Here is a 14,664-nt window from a genome sequence, read left to right on the forward strand (position 1 = left end):
ATTTTGCAGCCTGTTACGGTTCGGAATAACCCGCAGCACATTCTGGAATTAAAATTAAATTTAAAAAACATTAGGAAAAAAATAAACCTGAAATGTTGATATATAATAACACAATGCTTTTCCTTGTGTCATTTTGCTTTCTCTCAAATCCGTATTTTTTTAGGATAAAAATACTGTGAGAAGACTGAGTACACTCAATAATCGGATTTGTATGAGACAGATTACAGGTGAACAAGGGGTCAAACCAAAATGCATTACCTTACTGTTTATGTGTTGACATATGACGATAATAAAGTATGTAAAGTATAGAAAATACCGTATTTCCTTGAATTGCCGCCGGGGCCCTAATTAATTTAAAACCTCTTCTCACTCCTGCGCTTACCAAAGGCATGCGGTAAAAGTAAGCATGCTCTAATTATTTTAAAACCTCTTCTCACTCCTGCGCTTACCAAAGGCATGCGGTAAAAGTAAGCATGCGCTAATTATTTTAAAACCTCTTCTCACTCCGGCACTTACCATAGGTATGCAGTAAAAATTTGAGTGTGATGTAAGCTTGGACTTTAAATCCTACTGAATAGCTCTTAATCTTCTTCCCTTTATGCGATTTCAAATTACCGGTATTGAAATCAGCCTCCTCCATTTTGAAAATGATGACAGGGGAAGTGTCACTCGTGACGTCACAAGTTTGACCAGGCGGTAATACTAAGCATGCGCTAATTATTTTGGGAAGCGAGTTTGACCCGGCAGTAATTCAAGGCAGGCGCATATTATATGCCCTGCGGCAATTCAAGGAAATACGGTAAATGTTTTTTGGGTCTACTCTAAACATATACACTCTTTAACATACTTTCCCTTCTGTCCAGTATTCATGAGTGATATACTTTACATTCTAGGCCGTATTGGCATGTGTTGCAATGTTAAGATTTCATCATTGATATATAATCAGACTGCGTGGTCGGTAGTAGTGGGTTTCAGTAGGCCTTTAACATTGCAACACATGCCAATACGGCCGTTTAAGTTTACTAAATTGCAATTTTAAATTTCCCGCAAAGTATCCTGTTAAAAACGTCGCGGAATGATGAAGCGTATGATGACGCGTGCGTGTGACGTCACCGGTTGTAGCAGACATGTTTTTCCAGCACCGGTCACGGCTAAAAGTCGTCTGCTTTAATCGCATAATGACACAGTATTCTGGACATCTGTGTTGCTGAATCTTTTGCAATTTGTTCAATTAATAATGGAGAAGTCAAAGAAGAAAAATGCAGGTGGGAAATGGTGTATTGCAGCTGCCTTTGGCAACACAAACACAGCCGGTGTTTCCTTGTTTACATTCCCGAAGGTGAAGCTTTACTATGGAACAGAGCGGTCAAGCGAACATGGTTCCCGTCCACATGTCAACCGGCAGGTTTCGGTGAGAAAATTGTGGCAATAAATCGGCTCTTACTGTAGACATGAGCGGAGCTTGCATCCTCCTGCAGCTGCGGACTGTCTTTCCTCCTCCCACCGGAGACACTGGCGGTCACCACACCCGTGGCCACACCCCTCCGACTTTCAGGTACCATATAATCTCACTAAAACACTAATAACACAATAAACAGATAAGGGATTTTCCAGAATTATCCTAGTAAATGTGTCTAATAACATCTAAATTGCTCCCACTGCCCTCGCCTATTTTTTTTTCTAGTCCTTCATTCTCACTATCCTCATCGACGAATCTTTCATCCTCGATCAAATTAATGGGGAAATAGTCGCTTTCTCAGTCCGAATCGTTCTCGCTGCTGGTGCCAATGATTATAAACAATGTGAGGATAAATAATAACTAAAACAAACTAAACAAATCTGACGTCATAACATGCTTTTTTGCCCAGGAATGAACATAAATACCTTATTTCCTTGAATTGCCACAGGGCATATAGTATGCGCCTGCCTTGAATTACTGCCGAGGCAAACTCGCTTCCCAAAATAATTAGCGCATGCTTAGTATTACCGCCTGTTCGAACTTGTGACGTCACGAGTGATACTTCCCCTGTCATCATTTTCAAAATGGAGGAGGCTGATTTCAATACCGGTAATTTGAAATCACATAACGGGAAGAAGACTAAGAGCTATTCAGTAGGATTTAAGGTCCAAGCTTACATCACACTCAAATTTTTACTGCATATCTTTGGTAAGTGCCGAAGTGAGAAGAGGTTTTAAAATAATTAGCGCATGCTTACTTTTACCGCATGCCTTTGGTAAGCGCAGGAGTGAGAAGAGGTTTTAAATGAATTAGCGCCCCGGTGGCAATTCAAGGAATCACGGTAACTACAATTAAAAAAAATTTTTTTTATATTTTTGTTTTAAGTTTATTTCTGTAAAGCTACATTTGAAAATTCACTCGGAATTAGTGGAAAGTGTATTTAGTTCCATAATTTCATTCAAAATTGTTATACATCCATAGATTGTAGATTCAGGGCCCACAAATTAAAGGATTTTAAGTATTTTGTTGTTTGTTTCACAAAACCCTCAAAAACAGTACTTAAAAAAAGTAGAATACTCATCTTGGTCCGATGACCTTGATGTCTTATTTAAATGTCAGAGTGAATTACAGAACTTAAGTTTCTACGCTCTCAACTCTCACTTTAGATATGAAATTGTGTTTGAATGAAATGGTTCGAATATTGAAACAGATTAAAAATACGACCCCGGGAAAAGACCTGGTGAGTTGAGTTGAGTTTGACTTTATTTCGAACATACAACATGATACATCGCAATTTCCAGTTTATGTATTCAACATGTTCCAAAAGGAGTAGGAAGAAGCAGAGTTTATTTAATGCGGCCCCTTTTCATTTACATAGTAGTTGCTAAAACTTTGGTTCACTTCCTGTTCTCAATTTATTCATAATACACTCCATAAGTAATAACAATAAAAATGAATAAATAAGAATTGGTAAAGTAAGTTATATTTCATATGGTGAGATGGGTAAGATTATCTTGAAAATGAATGGATGGATGAAATAAATTCAGAATGTTTATCATGGTTCTTCTTCTTTGTACTTTGTAAACATAAAGTTTGAAGAGTTTCTTGAAGTGGATCATATTAGTACATTGTTTGATTGCTTTGTGTAATCCATTCCATCATTTAATTCCACATACGGATATACTGAAGGTCTTATTGTACATGCGTACAAATGTTTTATGTTACATTTTTCTCTAGGATTATATTTCTTCTCTTTTGTTGAGTAGAATTGCTGTATATTCTTGGGTAGCATATTGTAATTTGCTTTGTGTATAATTTTAGCTGTTTGCAAATTCACTGTCGTGGAATTTCAGTATTTTTGATTCAATGAATAAATGGTTTGTATGTTCTCTTTATCCAACATTATGTATTATTCTAATTGATCTTTTTTGTAACACTGTTATTGAATGAAGTGTACTTTTGTAGCTATTTCCCCATATTTCTACACAATAACTCAGCTATGGTAACACTAGCGAGCAGTAGAATACGGAGTGATTTTTGGTCTAGAACCTGTTTTGCTTTAGTCATTGACATGTTTCTTGCTACTTTATGTCTTATATATAAGTTGTATACCTGCTCGGTGGCCTTGTGGTTATAGTGTCCGCCCTGAAATCGATGTCGTGAGTTCAATCCCTGGCTGAGTCATATCAAAGATTATAAAATAGGACTCATTACCTCCCTGCTTGGCACTCAGCATCAAGGGTTGGAATTGGGGGTTAAATCACCAATAATGATTTCCGGGTGCGGCCACGGCTGGTGCTCACTGCTCCCCTCGTCTCCCAGGGTGTGAACAAGGGAATGGGTTAAATGCAGAGGACACATTTCACCACACCCAGTGTGTGTGACAATGATTGGTATTTTAACTTTAATATTTTTTACATGCGATTTCCAGTTCAATTTATCATCAATCGTTTTACATAGAAATTTGGTTTCATTTACTCTTTCAATTTCTATTCCGTCTGTTTGTATTTGTGTTTGACTTTCTCTTGTACTGTTACCAAAGAGCAATATTTTTTAGTTTCACTGAGATTCTAAGATATTGTATTGTTACCAAAGAGCATTATTTTTTAGTTTCACTGAGATTCTAAGATAATCTGTTTTTGTCAAACCATCCTTTAAATTTGTTCATTTCTTCTGTTATTATTTGTATTAGCTTCTGTGTGTTCTCCCCTGAACAAAACGCTGTTATATCATCCGCAAATAGTAACTTGAAATTTTTTTTTGTAACTTTACAAATGTCATTGAACAATTTTGGTCCGAGTATTGATCCCTGAGGTACAGCCCAGGATATATTTAGCGTTGTTGACGTGTGTTCACCTAGCTTTACGTATCGTTTCCTGTTAAATAACTTCTGATCCAGCCCTCTGATGCCATACCGTTCCAGTTTTATTATTCAAATATTGTGATTAATTTTGTCAAATGCTTTAGTTAGATTCATCAACAGTGCTGCCGCACATTTTTTACTTTCAATTGCATTGGTGATTTTTTCTGTAATTTCAATTAAAGCCATTGAAGTGAAACATAAGCTCAGTATCCATATGGTTCCAGCGAGTATTCTATTTTTGTTTGTGAAACTGTAATTTGTTATTGAACAGTTTTTCAATATTATTAGAAAATTGTGGAAGTCAAGAAACATGGCTATAATTTCTAAATTGCTTGTGTAGTCTTATAAATTGGTGCAATTTATAAGACAATTTATTTTCATTGTTTGGGAATTTACCTGTTTGAAATGGTAGGTTGCTAATATACGTTAATGAATCCCGAGATCTCTTTTATAACCTTTTTTTTTTGTTTCCATATCAATTTCATTACAATCAGTTGAAGTCTTAGATTTTCATTTTTTCACGATTTTAACCATTTCACATTTTTGAGTTACCAGATGATCAAAAACATAGTGGTTTTGAAATTATATGATATACAAAGGAACATTACCAACTTAGAGGAAAGAAGCTGTAATAATTTCAATATGCAAACCAGGAAAAGACTCGGGAGAGGCAGGTAATTATAGGCTGATAGCATTGACTTCAAATTTGGGCACCGTTATGGAAAAAATTATTAATGAAAGACTAATACAATAGTTAGAGTCAAAAGAAGTAATAAAAATCTACCAAAGTGGATTTCGGAATGCAAGAAACACAAACACCCAGCAGTGCAGCTGGAAGAGGAAATTAGAGAATATATACAAATAAATAAAGTATAATTGCAGTATTTTATGACATAGAGAAAGTTTATGATATGTTGTGGAAACAGGGTGTGGAGGGGGGCCTGGTCGACACGCCTGCTGCAGGCTACGAAACACAGCTGGCAGGTGATTAGATTGCCCAGCTGGGACTGATCATCCAGGTGATTACCTGTTGTTCTTATCAGTAGCGACTGGGGCCATGAGGGTTGGAGTTCTCGCCAGACGCTCCAAATGCATCTGAGACCCTGCTAAGTGACGGAGAGCAGAGCAGCAGAAGACTGAAAAGTAGGTGAGCAGAATGCTGTCCTGGCACGTATGCCCCAAATAAAAACATTGTTAAACAAGACTACCGGGCTCCTGTGACGGTTTATGGTGATCAGAAGAATCCACCTGAAGGCAACCCCCACTCAGGGGTTGCTGATAAAAAATAAATACAATTGGGATTACAGGAAAAATGTAGTGAAGTGAATTATATAGCGCTTTTTCTCAAGTGACTCAAAGCACTTTACATAGTGAAACCCAATATCTAAGTTACATTTAAACCAGTGTGGGTGGCACTGGGAGCAGGTGGGTAAAGTGTCTTGCCCAAGGACACAACGGCAGTAACTAGGATGGCACAAGCGGGAATCGAACCTGCAACCCTCAAGTTGCTGGCACGGCCACTCTACCAACCGAGCTATGCAGCCCAGATGTACTGATGGATAAAATACTTCTTAACAAGTACAACAATTTTAGTAAAAATTGAGAATGAATATAGTAGAATATATTAAGTGGAAAATGGGACCCCACAAGGGAGCATAAAAAGCCCAATACGATTTTGGATAATGATAAATTAAGTGTTTAGTGAAGTGGAAGGGTTAGTGGAGGTAGCACTTTTTGCGGATGATGGAATGATGTGGAAGAGAGGTAGAAATACAAATCATGTAGAAAAGAAGATTCAAAAAGCGGTAGGTAATGTTTAAGATACTATGTTGGGAAAACTAAAGTCAATCAATCAATCAATGTTTATTTATATAGCCCTAGATCACAAGTGTCTCAAAGGGCTGCACAAGCCACGACACCCGCGGTTCAGCGCCCACACAAGGGCAAGGAAAAACTCACAACCCAGAGGGACGTCGATAAGAATGACTATGAGAAACCTTGGAGAGTACACCAAATGTTTGTAACTTAAAAGGGTCCAAGCAAGGACATCCAACTCACCAAGTGCTACTAAACTGCCAAGAAAAAGAAGAAAAAGAGGAATAGTTTCGGGTGGAAAATAGGAGACATATGTGGGAAAAGTTCCAATTGACATAATTAAAGTTAGCCCTACAGTTACAACCCCTGCCGTAGATGTACGATGTCCCAGATGTAGATATGCAGCTATTAAAGGCCTGCTGAAATGAGATTTTCTTATTTAAACGGGGATAGCAGGTCCATTCTATGTGACATACTTAATCATATCGCGATATTGCCATATTTTTGCTGAAAGGATTTAGTAGAGAACATCCACGATAAAGTTCGCAACTGGCGGAAGTCGCAGACAAAGATGTCACACGTGTGGGGGCTCCTCACATATTCACATTGTTTTTAATGGGAGCCTCTAACAAAAAGTGCTATTCGGACAGAGGAAACAACAATTTCCCCATTAATTTGAGCAAGGATGAAAGATTCGTGTCTGAGGATATTGATAGCGACGGACTAGGAAAAACAAAAAAACTATTTAAAAAACAAAAACAAAACGCGATTGCAATCGCGTTGCATTGAGACGGATTCATATGTTTTTAGAGACATTTACTAGGATACTTCCGGGAAATCCCTTATCTTTCTATTGTGTTGCCAGTGTTTTAGTGAGTTTAACAGTACTTGATAGTCGGAAGTGTGCGTCCACGGCCGTGTGTTGACGCGCAGTGCCTCGGCGAAGTCGACGGCAGCTGTACGGGAGGCAGAAGCTCAGCTGATATTCGGTAAAAGGCGATTTTTTTAACTACAATTTTCTCACCGAAACCTGCTGGTTGACAAGTAGTCGGGATCCATGACCGCTCTGATCCATAGGAAAGTTTCAACTCCCTGAAATTTAAACAAGGAATCACCATGTGTTTGTGTGGCTAAAGGCTAAAGCTTCCCAACTCCATCTTGCTACTTTAACTTCTCCAATATTAATTGAACAAATTGCAAAAGATTCAGCAACACAGTTCTCCAAAATACTGTATAATTATGCCGTTAAAGCAGACGACGTTTAGCTGTGTGTGTGCGTAGCGCTCATACTTCCTAAAAACCCGTGATGTCCTGCATACACGTCATCATTACACAACGTTTTCAAGACGAAATTCCCGGGAAATTTAAAATTGCAATTTAGTCAACTAAAAAGGCCGTATTGGCATGTGTTGCAATGTTAACATTTCATCATTGATATATAAACTATCAGACTGCGTGGTGGGTAGTAGTTGGTTTCAGTAGGCCTTTAAAGAAAACACATTTAAATAATTACCAGAGAGAACAATGGATTGAGGAAACGTTTTTAGACAATGTCATAGTACATACAGATGCATCAAAAACTATGAATAATAACGTAGGAGCTGCAGCAGTTATCCCACAAGGAAATGTATTGAATAAAATAATCAGCGATAATGTATCAGTTTTTACGGGGGAATTGGTCGTAATTTATATGTCAGTTAATTGGATAGAGGAAAATAAAGCAAGAAAAGCAGTCGTGTGCTCGGACTCCAGCAGTGCATTTATGAGCATAAAAAACACAGCATCAGAAACAAGACAAGATTTAGTATATAGTTCAGGCAATCTACAGAATAAAGCTGGAAGTGTATTAAAATTTTTATGGGTACCTGCTCATGTAGAAGTTGTGGGGAATGAATTAGCAGATAGGTACGCAAAGCAAGCAACCATTAAAACAGAAGTAAACATGGAGATTAACCACAGTAAAGAAAAAGTGAAGAATAGTTAAGATGGAACACAATAAGTGGCAAGATAATTGGAATAAGGAAAAAAATAGGGACTATATTTTTCGGACTATAAATCGCAGTTTTTTTATAAGTGCGACTTATACTCGGGAGCGACTTATGTGTGAAATTATTAACATGTTATCGTAAAATATCAAATAATATTATTTAGCTCATTCACGTAAGAGACTAGACGAGTAAGATTTCATGGGATTTAACGATTAGGAGTGACAGATTGTTTGGTAAACGTATAGCATGTTCTATATGTTATAGTTATTTGAATGACTCTTACCATAATATGCTACGTTAACATACCAGGCACGATCTCAGTTGGTTATTTATGCGTCATTTAACGTACATTTATTCAGCCTGTTGTTCACTATTCTTTATTTATTTTAAATTGCCTTTCAAATGTCTATTCTTGGTGTTGGGTTTTATCAAATAAATGTCCCCAAAAAATGCGACTTATACTCCAGTGCGGCTTATATGTTATTTTTTTTTCCTTCTTTATTATGCATTTTCGGCAGGTGCGGCTTATACTCCGAGGAATACGGTAGATAGTTTTACTAAGTCCAGATGAGAGTAGGTGTAATGAGAGGAGGCAATAGAAATAGGAAGAAAGAAGACATTATTATTACAATGAGATTAGGACATACATATATATAAATATTCAATCTAAATTGATAGGGAGGCATAAAACAGGGCAGTGTGACTGTTGCCATAAGATAGAAAGTGTAGGACATGTTTTAATTCAATGTAGAAAATACAATAGAGAAAGGGAAATACTGAGAAATAAGTTACCGAAAAAGATTAGGTTAGTAGTGGAAGATATTTTAGGATTGCACTAAGAACACGTAGGATACAAAGAATTATATACATTTAAAAAAAGAATGGGTTAAAAAAAAGAATAGCGAGTAGAGTTCCATCTCGGTCCACACTCCATTTCAGAAGTCAGCGGTAATGCACACCACAAGGTTGCTTGCCGACCGCCAATAAACCAAAATACAAAAAAAATAACTAATATACCTAAACTCAAAGCACCAGGCGTCCTTAAATACCTTCTCTTACAGGGTATGGATGTTTTAGACTGAGTGCTACTTCACTTCCAGGGTATGAATGTTTTCAACTAGTGTCACACTCTTATCATCTACTGATCTCAAAGCACCTGCACAGGTTTTCCCAGGTGACCTTAAAATGCTTCAGTTGTCTCAGTTAGGATCAATATTGGGAAGACTGTAGATTTGACAACTGGCCAGAACCCCAGTGTTGATGGGTAAACAACAAAAGTTCATAGCTCTGGAAGCTGGCTGTTCACAGAGTGCCATGTCTAAGCCTCCATCTATCCATCCATTTTCTACCGCTTTTCCCTTTCAGGCTTGCGGGGGGCTCAACCTGAGCCTGGGATCAATTGAAAAGTCTAGTACAAGGGCAAAATGTGGCAGGAGAAGATGCACCAGCAGAAGAGCTGACTTTGGGCTTCTGCGGATTATCAAACAAAGATTCATGAATCTGGCAGAGATCCAGAAAGAGTGGAATGAGGTGGGAGTGACCGCTTCACAAACCACCACATTCAGACAATATTTTGATTGATGTGATGTGATCCTAATTAGTTTTTTCTGCAAAAACTGAGAATTGAATGGTGATTTCTTCATAATTGTTTTTGTGGGGGTTTTTTTAGTTTGAGTATCAAATCAAACATATAAACAAATACTTGAAATCGTTAAAGATGCGGGCTTTGAATCTACAATCCATGGTAGTTTAACATTTTGAATGGAATTATGGAAATAAATACACTTTTCCACAGTATTTTTTTTGGAAAGGGTCTGTGTGTGTGTGTGTGTGTGTATATATATATATATATATTATATATAAAATCACAAGACTACTTCATCTCTACAGAACTGTTTCATGAGGGGTTCCCTCAATCATCAGGAGATTCAGACAATGTCTAAATCAGGAGAAAAAAAATCTGATGATTGAGGGAACCCCTCATGAAACAGTTCTGTAGAGATGAAGTAGTCTTGTGATTTTTCCCACATACATATTGCGCTCTACCACAGTATCAAGCACTATTCTCTGGATAATCCAATCAAGATATATATATATATATATATATATATGTATGTATACATATATATATATATATATATATTAAGGCTGGGCAACGATTAAATTTTTTAATCGAAGTTAATCGCACTATTTCTCTGATTAATCGCGATTAACTGAGTTGTATACGCAAAGCCCAATAATGAATTCAAAAGTAGTGTGTAGTGCACCTTTATTGGAATATTCCCCCACATGAACAAAAGTGCCAAAACAGTAGCAGTTAAATAGCATATTTTATGAAAATCAACTCAAAAAATGTAAATACAAACATTTAAGCTTATTACTACCACTGCCAGGGTATTTAAGTTATCCTGTTTGTTATGGAAAATAAATATAATCTACATACAAATCTCTGAGCCACAATCATTACATCTGAACAGGCAATTTCTGAGGTAACAGCAGAAACATTTTTTTTTATCAGGGATCTTATGTTTAAAAAGCCTATCTTATAGGTAGTGGGCTGTTTTATGGAATTTTTGATCAAATTATCCGTAGTAGCAATATTAATAATGTTGTGTTTATTCTGCGTAGTGCACTTAAAATAATTATGACCACATCTAGGAATTGATATGATGGGAATTTTCCGATTGTTTGCTTGGTGCTTTGATAAACTGAACGCATATACATGGTACTATATTGTGACGTTATGAGCCAGGGAATAAAAGAACTACCCTACCCAGCATGCAACAGGAGTGAAGAGCATGCGCGGTAGCCCGGTATAGATATATATATATATATATATATATATATATATATATATATATATATATATATATATATATATATATATATATATATATATATATATATATATACATATACATACATACACACACAAAAAATATATATATATATTGTATATGTGTATATATATACATATATATATATATATTATATATATGTATATATATATATATATATATATATATACCCCGCCTTCCGCCCGATTGTAGCTGAGATAGGCGCCAACGCCCCCCGCCACCCCAAAAGGGAATAAGCGGTAGAAAATGGATGGATATATATATATATATATATATATATATATATATATATATATATACACATATACATACAAGCGGTAGAAATGGGTGGATGGATGGATATATGTAACATTGCAAGTCAACATATGCGTGCTATGCTAACTTTGTCTTGTTATCTTTATTTTTAAGGTGGCGCCAAAACTTTGTTACATGTGAAAATAATTGTATTCTTTGAATAAAGTCGCAGGTCAATAATCAATTTTTGCGCCCCTAATAGCTCGCAGGCTTTACTTTAGCTCTGATTGATTGATTGATTGAAACTTTTATTAGTAGATTGCACAGTACAGTACATATTCCGTACAACTGACCGCTAAATGGTAACACCCGAATAAGTTTTTCAACTTGTTTAGGTTGGGGTCCACGTTAATCAATTCATGGTAACTAGAACTAGAACTGTCAAAATGTTAAGGAAGTAGTAAAATAATTTTGAAACTTACCTATGCAAGTGTAAGTTTGATGTGGAAACTGTCTATAAGTTTAATAACGATTGAACAGGCATTCAGTCTAAATCATGGGTGTCAAACTCTGGCCCACGGGCCAATTTTGGCCCGCCGTGTAATTTCATTTGGCCCTTGAGGCAATATCAAATTAACTTTAGAGCTGGCCCGCCGGTATTATACAGCGGCGGTGCAGCTGTGACACCGCAATCACTGCTAATACTCATACTTGCCAACCTTCCCGATTTTCCCGGGAGACTCTCGAAGTTCAGTACCCCCCCCCGAAAATGTCCCGGGGTAACTATTCTCCCAATTTCCACCTGGACAACAATATTGGGGACAGTGCCTTTAGCGTTCTTTACAACCTGTCGTCACATCCGCTTTTCCTCCATTCAAATAGTGTGCCGGCACAGTCACATAATATTTTCGTCTTTTCACACACACATGAGTGAATGCAAAGCATACTTGGTCAACAGCAATACAGGTCACACTGAGGATGGCCGTATAAACAACTTTAACACTGTTACAAATATATGCGCAAACCGCTGTGAACCCACAACGAACAAGAATGACAAACACATTTGATGAGAACATCCACACCGTAACACAACATAAACACAACAGAACAAATACCCAGAATCCCTTGCAGCACTAACTCTTCTGGGATGCTACAATATAGCCCCGCTACCCCACCAAGTTGATTTTGCACTATTAAGTTGTATAAGTGTTGCTTGTTCAATATTCAGTATTAAAGCAAATCAGTGTAGCAAACTGAGCAATAATTAACATGTATTTATTTTATTTGCTACTTCAAGGTTTGAATGTTTGATTCATTCATTATTGTCTTTTATTTTCCAATCTATTATTAGCCTGTTGAAAAAGTTTATTTTGATATTTACCTCAGAAGGCTGCAAATAGAAAAGAGGCATTCAATTTTTATTTAAATGTTATTTGATAAGCCATTTATTTTTTGGATTATTAGTATTATTATTTGAAACTCCATTTTGCATGTCACTATTAAGTTATATAAATATTGCTTCTTCAATATTCAATGCAAAACTTGTTTGGGTCCCTATTAAAAGGTTAATTTGTTTAACTTTGGCCTGCGATGGCAAAGGTTGGAAGCTTCCGGAAGGAGAGACGCGGAACTACCAAACATTTGGAGTGAATTTGGCGGCGGCGAGAGTATCTAAATCTGTTTTGGCGGTTGAGCATAAGCTGTTTTGTGACTGGATCGAGATGGAAGGGGATAGTGACGGGATGTATGAGGATAGTATGGAGATGGATAGGACTAGAGTGGAGAGAGGAAAGAAGGGGAGAGGAGGGAGTGAAGGAAAAGCGAGTACTAAAAGAGTGCATGAAGACGATGAAGAGGTTGATAAGAGGAAAAGGGTTATGATGGATGAATATAAGATAATTTATACATTTAAATCAAACCAAGATATGAATGACATTAGTTTGATGACACTGGTTAAGGGATTAAAGAAGGACATTGGAGAGGTGGAGATAGCGAAGGTGCTCAGGGACGGACGGCTGTTGATTAAATGCAAAAATGGAGAGCAAAAGAACAAAGCAATGCGATTGCAAAAACTGTGCAACAAAATAATAAAGGAAAAAATCGAAGTGGGAGAACGAAAGGGGGAAAGAGGAGTCGTGACAGGAATCCCAAGAGGAGAAAATTTAAATGATCTGAAAAGAGAAATAAAAGGAGGAACTGTCACTATGATGAAAATAATGATGGCATTTAGGAACGGTGAAAAGACTGAGAGCGAATCCATGCTAGTGCAATTTGCAGAGGAGGTCCTACCAGAGGGAATCATGATTGGGTATCTAAGCTTCTATGTTAGAGCTTACGTGCCACCCCCAGTACGTTGTTTCAAGTGCCAACGCTATGGGCACATAGCTAGTGTGTGTCATCCTAAGATGAGATGTGGAAGGTGTGGAGGGGAGCATGAATATGGACAATGTGGAGAAAATGAACAGGTCAAGTGTGTGTGGAGGGGAGCATGAATATGGACAATGTGGAGAAAATGAACAGGTCAAGTGTTGTAATTGTGGCGGGAATCACACAGCAGGTATGGGGGCTGCATCATAAGAAAACAGGCAACAGAAGTACAGCAAATCAGAGTTGAACGAAATATTACATACGCAGAGGCAGTTAAAATAAGAAATCAAGAAAGTGCAGAACAGGACAGAAGTGAAAATAGTTCAATAAATAAAAAACAAGAGGCAGCAAATACAGGAATTTCCATGGACAAACTAGTTGTATTCCTGGCTTATGTAATAAATTGTACAGAACAGGCTAGAAACAAGACTGAGAAAATCAAAATAATTGTCAAAGCAGCAGCAAAGTTTTTAAATTTAAAAGAACTATCCTGGGAACAGGTGCAAGTTGAGCTACAGAGAGTAGACGAGACCGACTCATGTTACCACAATCCAACGCCATGTTAATTGTTCAGTGGAATGCCAGAAGTTTGATAGCAAACGGACAGGAATTAAAGGGATATATTAATAATATGAAAAATAAACCACATATAATATGTATTCAAGAAACATGGCTGAAGCCAAAATTAAACTTTATAATAAAAGGATATATAACGATACGTAAAGATAGGAATGATGGGCAAGGAGGAGGATGTGCCATATTTATCAAGGAAGATATGCACTATTCAATATTAAAAGTAAAACAAGAACTAGAGATAGTAGGAGTAGAAGTATGGAATAATAAAGAAAGATACAAAGTACTAAACTTCTATAATCCATGCAAGAAATTAGAAATTCACCAACTAGAAACAATAATGGAGCACTGGAGTGGCAATATTATTTGGTGTGGTGACTTTAATGCACATAGCACAATGTGGGGTGAAAGGGATGACTGGAATGGGGATACATTGGAAGCACTTTTGGAGGAAAAAGAACTGGTGTGTGTGAATGATGGGTCGGGAACAATGTTAGAGGTCGTCAC

The sequence above is a fragment of the Nerophis ophidion genome, linkage group LG04 (assembly GCF_033978795.1).
Source record: "Nerophis ophidion isolate RoL-2023_Sa linkage group LG04, RoL_Noph_v1.0, whole genome shotgun sequence".
NCBI lineage: Eukaryota > Metazoa > Chordata > Actinopteri > Syngnathiformes > Syngnathidae > Nerophis > Nerophis ophidion.